Source organism: Charadrius vociferus, unplaced genomic scaffold, assembly GCF_000708025.1.
Source record: "Charadrius vociferus isolate BGI_N301 unplaced genomic scaffold, ASM70802v2 scaffold9, whole genome shotgun sequence".
In the NCBI taxonomy this organism is placed as follows: Eukaryota; Metazoa; Chordata; class Aves; order Charadriiformes; family Charadriidae; genus Charadrius; species Charadrius vociferus.
This window is the reverse complement of record NW_009661373.1, coordinates 2,791,845-2,801,281: the sequence shown is the minus strand read 5'-3', so window position 1 is coordinate 2,801,281 and position 9,437 is coordinate 2,791,845.

Genomic DNA, 9,437 nt, shown 5'->3' with positions numbered 1-9,437 from the left:
CTAAAATTTTACCAGCAGAGGACTGAGTAATGTGTCTTATGTAGTTTATGGAGCAACACTGAAATATATATCATAAAATCATATAATCATATATTGATTGAGGTTGAAAGGGACCTTTAAGGATCATCTAGTCCAATCCCCCTGCTGTGGGAAGGGACATCTTTCGCTAGATCAGGTTGCTCACAGCCCCACCTAACCTGACTTTGAACATTTCCGGTGATGGGGCACCCACAACTTCTCTGGGCAACCAGTTCCAGTGTCTCACCACACTCATGATAGAAAATTCCTTCCTTATATCCAATCTAAACCCATTTTCTTTAGTTTAAAACCCTTGCCCTTTGTCCTGTCAATAGAGGGTTTGGCAAAAATGTTTTTCTCCATCTTTCTTACAAGCCTCCTTTGTATATTGAAAGGTTGCAATAAGGTCTCCTCGGAGCCTTCTCTTCTCCAGCTGAAACAATGCCATTTTTTTTCATAAATGACATAAGATAGCCTGGTAATGGAGTGAGAAATGAAGATATGGCTAAGGTGCAAAGATATGAAGGCTGTTTCCAAAGGACTGTGCGTAAGTTAACTTGAGTCAAGAGTTACAGTTTGTATTGTTATTTGATATAAGGACAGTACCTGATTGTGTATCTTTGTGTCCCCTGTTCCTTCCAGCCTGTAGTCTGTCTGCCCAAGAAGAAAGGAACTCCAGAGCAGAGTTAGAAAATAAAGTAACAGACAGTCAAAGCAGATAGCACAGAGAGCTTGCACTTGAATCTGAAGAGAAGTCGGAGCTACCGCCTTAATTGAGACAAGTACTAAGAAATGATGGAAATGCAGATAATGTCTGAACCTTTACTTATGTGGAATCAAAGCTTCTTGGTAGGGTAAGGTTTCATCTTACGTGTTTCAGATGTCTACTTTATATTTTGAATTGTCTTAATCAGTTATACAAGAAGCCTAGGATGATGATGAGCTCTGATGTAGGCATCTTCCCTACATTTACATCTGGCCAGGTGAATCTCATCTGATGTTCCTCTCCACTTGAAATCCTGTGTTGTTTTAAGAATAAGAAGTTACCTTAAAACTCATTGATTTTTGGTAGAAACATGTCCCTTTAGCTTAATGGGTTAGCAGTTAATTAGTCACTTAGGAAGTAGAATATCTAGGTATTCCCCTGTGCAATTAGACATTACGAGAAAATATTTCATCTGTCAGCCTGAAGGACATTCAAGGAGGGAGCACTTTGCTGCTGCTCTTGTGCTTAAGCCTTTTCATTGTGGTTCATGCTCAACTTGCTCACCAGGACCCTCAGGTCCTATTCAGCCAATTATTTCTCCCCAGATGAAGAATTTTGCATTTCTCCTTGTCAAAATTCATGACCTTCCTCTCCACCCATTTCTCCAGCTTGTCAAGATTTCTCTGAATGTTGTCTCAACTATCTGGTGTATAAACTGCTCTTCCTAATTTTGTATCATCCACAAACTTGCTGGGGATGTACTCTGTCTCATCATTCAGGTTGTTAAGGGCGATGTTGAACAGTTATGAGCCCACTATCTTCTCAATCCACCTTACAGTAAACTTATCTAGTCTGTAATTCATCAGTTTGTCAATGAGAATGTTATAGGAAGTAGTGTCAAAAACCTTAATAAGTTGAGATAAACAACAACCACTACCCTACACCCATCCACCAAGTCAGTCATCTCATTGCAGAAAGCTATCAGGTGGGTTAAACACGACTTCCTCTTCATAAATCTGTGCAGACTAGTCCCAAGAACTTTCTTGTCCTTCATGTGTCTTAAAATAGAATTCAGTACTAGTTGCCTCATCACCTTTGCAGGAATCAAGTTCATGATGACCATCCTGTAATTCCCTGGATCTTCCTTTTTGCCTTTCTTGAAGATAGGATTTTCTTCCAGAGCTGAGCGACCTCCCCTAGTCACCAGGACCTTTTAAAGATAGTTGAGAGTGGACTTCCAAGTGACATCAGCCAGCTCCCTTAGCACTCATGGATGCAACCTGTCTGGCCCCATGGACTTGTTTATGTCCAGTTTGTTTAAATGTTCCCTGACTTAAGCCTTCTCCACTGAGGGCACGCCTTCCTTGCTCCAGACTTTCCCTCTTCACCATCAGGGCCCCTGCTCCATTCAGCAATGGGTCCAGATTTTTCCCAGCCCTCCTTTTGCTCCATGTGTATTTGTAGAAGCCCTTCTTGTTGCCGTTCACATCCCACAACAGATTCAATTCCAGATGGGTTTTTGTTTTCCTAACCCATCCATGCATGCTCAGATAGTGCCTCTACTTTCCTCCTGGGTCACCTGTCCCTGCTTTCACCTCCTTTATGCTTCCTTTTAATCCTTTTGTTTAATCAGGGCTTCCGTGTTCATCCATGCAGGCCCATTGTTATGGTTTTGCTTTTTGCCCTGTTTTGTCCTTTTAGGGTCCTGAACTCCACCATCTCATGGTCACTGCAGTCTAGACCATCACTGACCCTCATATTCCCAAACAGTTCTTCCTTGTTTGTAAGTATGAGGTCCAGGAGAGCACATCTCCCTTTTGGCTCTTTGATCAACTATATTAGGAATTTTTCATCGATGCACTGCAGAAACCTCTGGGTTTTCTTGTATCCTGCTTTATTGTCCCTCCAGCAGGTGCCGGGGTGCTTGAAATTCCCTATGAGGACCAGGGCCTGTGAATGTAAGGCTTATTCCAGTTGTCTAAAGAAGGCCTGAGCTACTTTTTCTTCCTGATCAATGGTTTAGGCAGCCACCACAACATCACTCATCCTGGTCTGCTTGCTAATCCTAATTTATAAGTTCTCAGATGGTTTCTCACCCACACCCAGACAAAGCTCCATGTGTTCCTGCCGCTCTCTCACATGAAAGGCTATTTGCTCCTTTCATTGTCACAGTCTGTCCTCCCTAAAGAGCCTGTATCCATCCATTGCCACAGTCCAGTCATGTGAAATATTCCATGTCTGTGATCTGAATGAGACCCTGGCCCTTCAACTGTACAGAGACTTGTAATTCCTCCTTTTTGTTTGCTATGCAGCATGCATCAGTGTACAGACAATTCATAGAGGCACCTAAACATGCTGATTTCCCAGAAACAGCACAGAAGTATTCCCCACAATGTTGTTCCATAGGTAACTCCTTTTTTATGTGCGTGTATGTGGAGAGAGCCCACTTCAGCCATGTTCTGTTCCTCTTTTTCATATCACCCGCATCCTCTGCTGACTAACTCTATCCACCACTTTCTCACATGATTGTTGGTCATTCTTTCATGTCCCTTTTGTTCCTAGTTTAAAGGTCTTCTGGACAGCCTGTTGGCAAAGATACTTTTGTTTCATTTAGTCAGTTGGATCACATCTCTTCCACGCAGTTGCCATAGAAAACAAGGCTCTGTTTCTGACACCAGTTCCACAAACAATTCTTGTCCAGCAGGATCTAGCCACTCCTTCTCAAGCCCCTCATCCTGCACTGGCAGGATGAGGAGAAAACCACCTGGGCCCCCACACCCTTGATCATCACTCCAAGAGACCTACTTGATACTTCCCAGGTCAACCCTGAAAGTACAATTGATGTCCATGTAGAAAAACAGTAACATGTAATAGTTTGAAGATTGAATGAGCCTTCAGCCTCTCCACAACAACTCAAGTGTGAACCTCCAGCAACCAGAAAACCTCCCTAGATGACAGGTCAGGCTGGCAGATGGGAAGCCTCATTGCCTACAGCAGGGTGTATCCCACTACTAACACTCTCTGCTTCCTCCTGGTGCTCCTGTGTGGCTCAGGCTCAAATGGCTCAGATGTTTCTTTTTACAGAGCTCCCAGTGCCCCATCAACTATGAGGGCAGTGTTCCTATTATGTAGATACAAGACTTCAGGAGTAGCAGAAGCCATCTTGCTAGTGCCAGCTTCCAGCCTTCGCCGTCATGGGAGTTTCCACTTGCCACCCTGACAGGCCACAGGCTCTCCCCACACCTCTGCTACAGTTAGAGGTTTGAGAGCTCAAAGCTGCTATTGAAGTGTCTCAGAGAAGAACCATTCAATTGCTTTTTCATCTCTGATGCGTCTCAGTCTGCTGATCTCTTCCTGCAACTCTTTCTTTTGGTGGTACAGCTTCTTGACAACTGCACAGCTGCTACAAGCTGTAAGACCATCTGGCCTAACCTCAGTGAGATGTCCCAGGCACTCCCTGCAGCTTGAGATTTGTAGATCTGAATCCTCCTTCTGAAGATTTGTCTGAGTCAAGCCTTGGATGTTGCAGGGACAGTAGCTCTAACAGCAGCTGGGAGCAGTGCCCTGTCACCTGTGGCATGTCACTACCGCAGCTGGGGACATGTATGCTGGTCGGCGCAGAGCTGCTGGCTCCTTTGTTGTTCATTTCTGCACAAACTGCTGCATATGTTAGATGCCTCTGTTAGCTACACATACACTGCTTTGCTGAAAGGAAAAGGAAGCATAACAAGACTGCAGTGCTCACCCCTAAATGAGGTACCATGAATGTAATTATTTAAAAATTAAGCACCTGAGCCCCTTCTGTCATTCAAAGTGACTGACCTGAGTGTCTATCTTAACTTCTGAAGCAGTCTGTAGAAAGCATGAAGAGATTCCAAAGGGTAGAACCAGATCTAAAACTGCATCTCATAGGTTGCTACTGACATGATAGGCACAGTGTTTTCGGGGATATTTTTTATTTCTCTTTTCTTGATTTCCTAATATTCTCCTCAGCATAATTCTCTCCTCAAATGCAAAAGTTGGCATATGATCTCTTTTCATATCACTTCTAAAAGAAAACAAGGGAGGAGATAATGGTTACCAAAAATTACTGATCTCATTCAGAGAATGAGAGATGCAAGTTCAATTTCACCCTTCCCTGAAAGGATGGTATTCTGTTCAGGCCGAAGATATTTTTTCTCAAGTGTTTGTGTTTCTATTTTTGCATCAAGTGAGTGTTTAGTGAAAGATACATATACTCTTCTGCTACTAGGCAACCTAATTTCAGGGAACATCCTATGCCAATTGAAAAAACAGACAACTGAATGAATTTGTTTTTTGCTCTAGGAAGTTTGCATTCTTGGATTTGTATTGATAATATTTCATCAAAAGTGACAAAGGGTACCACCAACTAACATATTATCCCACTACACCTTATAATGTTTTGTAGTCTATTGGTTAGTACACTGTCCTGTGAATGGTACAGATTTCATTTACCTGTGGCTTCCCAAAAGATGGGTACCCAGCATAATTTGCCTGGCAAACAATCTCACAAACAGCGTACTACAAAAAATTATTTGTTTAAAAATTCTGGGAGAAAATTAGTCAGGATATATGCAAGCGGTTAAGTGGAATGCACAAAACTGTCTTATCTTTAACTTGTAGCAACTTTCAGTGTGTTTCTATGCATGCGTGGATGCTGAATGAACTTTCAGCACCTGAATGAAGTTGTATAACAATTCTAAATGTTTCTGCAGTGTTTGGTGCTAATGGCAAATAGACTTTCAGATTCACTTTTTTGTACTAAGAATTTTACATCTTTCCTATTTCCAATTGTAGGTTACAAAGTTGGAACTTTATATTTTACACCTAATGGACAGATAAATTCAATTTAAAACAATATAGTAAATTCCCTATGTGCAATTTGTGATACAACCACAAACCTTTCTGTAAGATCAGTTTTGAGATTACTGTTTCTAGCCTCTATTGAAGCTGCAGCCTTGTTGAAGATAACTACTCTGCAAGGACTTTGGAACTGTAGTCTAAATGTCTATTGTCACAAGAGCACACATCCAGTTAGTATTCCATGATCCATAGAAATTGTTTTCTGGTTATTCTTTTGTCCTGCTCTCTATTTCTCTTTTACATCCTACTTCCATATTGGTGGAGAGCAATTCAAAAGACAAAAGTATCTGCAGTGCTCAAAGTGGATAATTATGTATTTAGATACATTATCTTTTCTTGCTTGTTAGGGTTGAAATGAAAAAACTGTATCGTGAAATTAGGTCATTATAAAGAGCATGGAGCAGTTAGACACATCAGAAATATATGGCAAAACACACAGTTGGTGAAAAGGTAGGTTTAGTGGGCCTGGTAATAACCAGCAGGTAGGTAGCCCAGTGTTCTTAACAGGAGTTTGTCTTTGGCTCCACCCTTCCCCAGGTATTGGTGCTGAATTTGATGCTACAGGCAGGTGCCTCTTTCTGCTCAGAATTCACTCCTCAAGGCAAATATCCAGAATCGTTTCAGGAATTTAGCAGGAAGTGACTTGCTTTTATATTTAAAGCATGTACCTTAAATAGAAAGACTATGTGGTTAGAGCTGCCATTGAGGAATTGGAGGGTCTAAATTGAGGGTGTTCAGCCTGAGGGATTCAAACTGGAATGGTCTGCATATATCCTAGGTACCAACCTCAAGAAGGAAATACTCTCCACTCTCATCTCATATTGGTGTTCACACAATTATAATCAGAGAAAACAAGCAAGCAAGAAAAAGCTTAATTCTACCTCCTAGTGGCTAGAATACTCTGATGAGAATCTATTTATCTAGTGTAAATGTTTGTTGATAAAACTGATAAATCCGTACAAGGACTGAAATATAGGGTTCTTCTTCTCCATACAAGTCCAGCAGTTTGTTCATTTCCTGGAGGCTACTAAGGATAAGTTTTGGTGGTTTTGAGCTTCTTGAAGTGGGACAGTCAAGATTTCTATTGTCTCTTCTCATTCTGATAAAGTATCTTGTTAACGGGTCATAGAATCAAACACAGAAGTACATATAGCTACTTAAAATGAGAGAGAGAAGAAGATAGCCTCTAGTGCTGTATATTATAGACCAAAATATGAAAAATACATGTTTAGTCTTACTGTAATAAGATTCGACCTCGTAAGAATGTCATGAACAATGGGGAAATTTCTTTTCAAACCATCTTTTTATTAATACATCTCACTCAATAAACCTGGGATTTGTGTTTTTTTTTTTTCTTTTCTTGTTTGATATTTCTTCTTCAGGCTTATTTTTATATTTAACAAATCTTTAATTTGGGGGCTAAAAGCACTTGAATCTTTTCTACTATTCTTATTTGTAGTTAATTTTTTAATCAGATTTCACCAAAAGGTTGAGGCCAGCTCAGTATTTCATTACACAAGAGAGTACTATTTCAAGGAGAAGTGAATGAGGATGGTTTTCTGTATTTCTATGTTGGTTAGTTTATTTGCTTTTAATTAGCCATCACATGGAGGGAATCCTTGAGACAAAAGCAAAAATCAGCACTGTAAGTATGGCAAGTATGGCAGCCTCTCAGCTGTAAAGTAATGTCTGTTGTAAGCCAAAGCTTTTGAGAGTAATATTTGCTAACAGAACTTCCCCAAAAGACTGTCAAAATGTTACAGCTTTGTAGTTTATTAGAAAAGTTCCCTGTTCATTTTTGGCAATACAAATCTGTGAAAGACATTTATCATTTACCAGAATATTGAGAATACCCTAATCACATTTGCCACATTGTGGGGATTGACCATTTGGTTTTTATTAATTTTTTCAATCAGCTTTAGTGCTGGATAACATTTAAAGATGAAAGGATATTATTTATATATTTTTTATAATAAATGTACTGTCTGTCTAAAATGACTTGAAATATTTTAAAAGACACATAAATGTAAGTATTTATAATTAAAACTAATTATATGTTAGACAGAGCAATCAATATCTTCTCTGACTACTTAGGTTAGTTTTCTTATGTTTCTCCCCTGGCACACTGTAGGGTGTTTTCAGAGCTTCACCAACTTCTATTTTACCATTTAAAAAGTTTGTTGTTGCCTCTCCTACTCCCTTGGAAAGAACAAAGTTAAGAGTTCTGAAGACAGATTCTGAACTACTTCCTTGCTTTCTGTCTAAGCCCCCTTAAAAAATCTCCTGTACTGTATTAACAGAGATATTACATAATCAACAAGTTATGAAGTTATTTTCTTTAACATCTCTCAATTAACATTACTGCTTTGCTTCTTTTATGATGAGATTCTAAAGACCTAGTGCTAACGTTCTGCAAATAAAATATCTTCAAAAACATCAACTTAATAATTACTGTAACAGATTTGTAAGATTAATACTAACAGAAACTTAAATAAAGATGAACAAGAATGTTACAGATTCTGACTGTACATGGAACATATATTATTAATAACATTTTTTACATGGACACTGTAAATATGTGGAAACTTTTCCAAATTCTGTCACAAAAAAAAGTTAATTGTTTAAGTGAATAACTTTCCTTTAGAAAAGTTTTAGCAAGTAAGGGTACAAAAAAGGTTGTGATGCCGTGGAGGTTTATGGCAGTCTGAATTAAAAGCAATCTGAAAACAAGTAACTAATGGAAAAGTAGCTTTTATTTAGTAATGTCTCTCTTGTTTCCTGGGGGGAAAGACTGGTCCCTCTTCCCTTGAGAGCACAGTGAATGCACAAACATACACTTCTGGAGTGCTACACATCAAGATAAACATCTCTAGAACTTCTATGTCATGAACTGGTAGACCTTTCTTGTAGAATCTTTTCTGATGGTCTTTACTGTATTGCTGATGGTTGCGTTATTTTCATTACAGAACAGTAATCGGCTTTGCTTGACTATGTTATGGGTCGTGCCCCAGCACGTCTACCAAACTGATCTTAGAAATCAGTCATTGGAAATATATAGGAAAATGCTCTTCAGTCAGGAAGAAAACTTTGATTTGGTATAGCATTTGCTTGTTTGAAAGTTGAAGTCTTCAGCCTCTGGATGTGTGTCATGAGAGCATTCTCCACTGTGCCAAGTTTCTCATTATTGAATCAAGTGTCTGTTTCACCCTGCACAAATTCTCATTTTCAACTTAGATTTCTTCTAGATGCTCCTCCATGCATGTAGTATTCTGATCACTGAAGGAGTCAATAACTGTGACAGTTGTATCAGCTTTGTATCTGTGTGAGTTAAGGCATCTCAGCAAGATGCCTTTCCTGGTACCTGAGGCTGAGCAAAAGAATCTGTTAATTGGTGACGGCAGCCAGGAAAAAAAAAAAAAAAAAAAAAAGCAAAGCAGCTGGATGTTGCAGTTATGACAGCTGCTCTCCTGCCTCTAATGTTCTAATGGGGAAGGAAGACAGCATATTTTGACAACTGCAAAGAGGATGACTAATTTTTTGCTTCTTGGGCTACTGAGCAATGTATGCTTGTATCTTAGTTACCGTTGGATTTCCTTGAGATAAAATAACATAGCAGCAGAATGCAGCAGTGTAACTACAGGTCAGGAAGGCCTTTTGTTCTGGGTGTTTTGGGTTTTTTTGTTTATTTGTTTATTTCAGGAAGAGTTTAACTGAATTTTTCTCCCTTGGTATGGAATGCAATGAGAAGGAAGAGAAGTGGGTGTCTGAGAAGAAAAAATCGACAAAGATGTTTAAACTAATAATATTGTAGTTAACTGATTCATAAAAG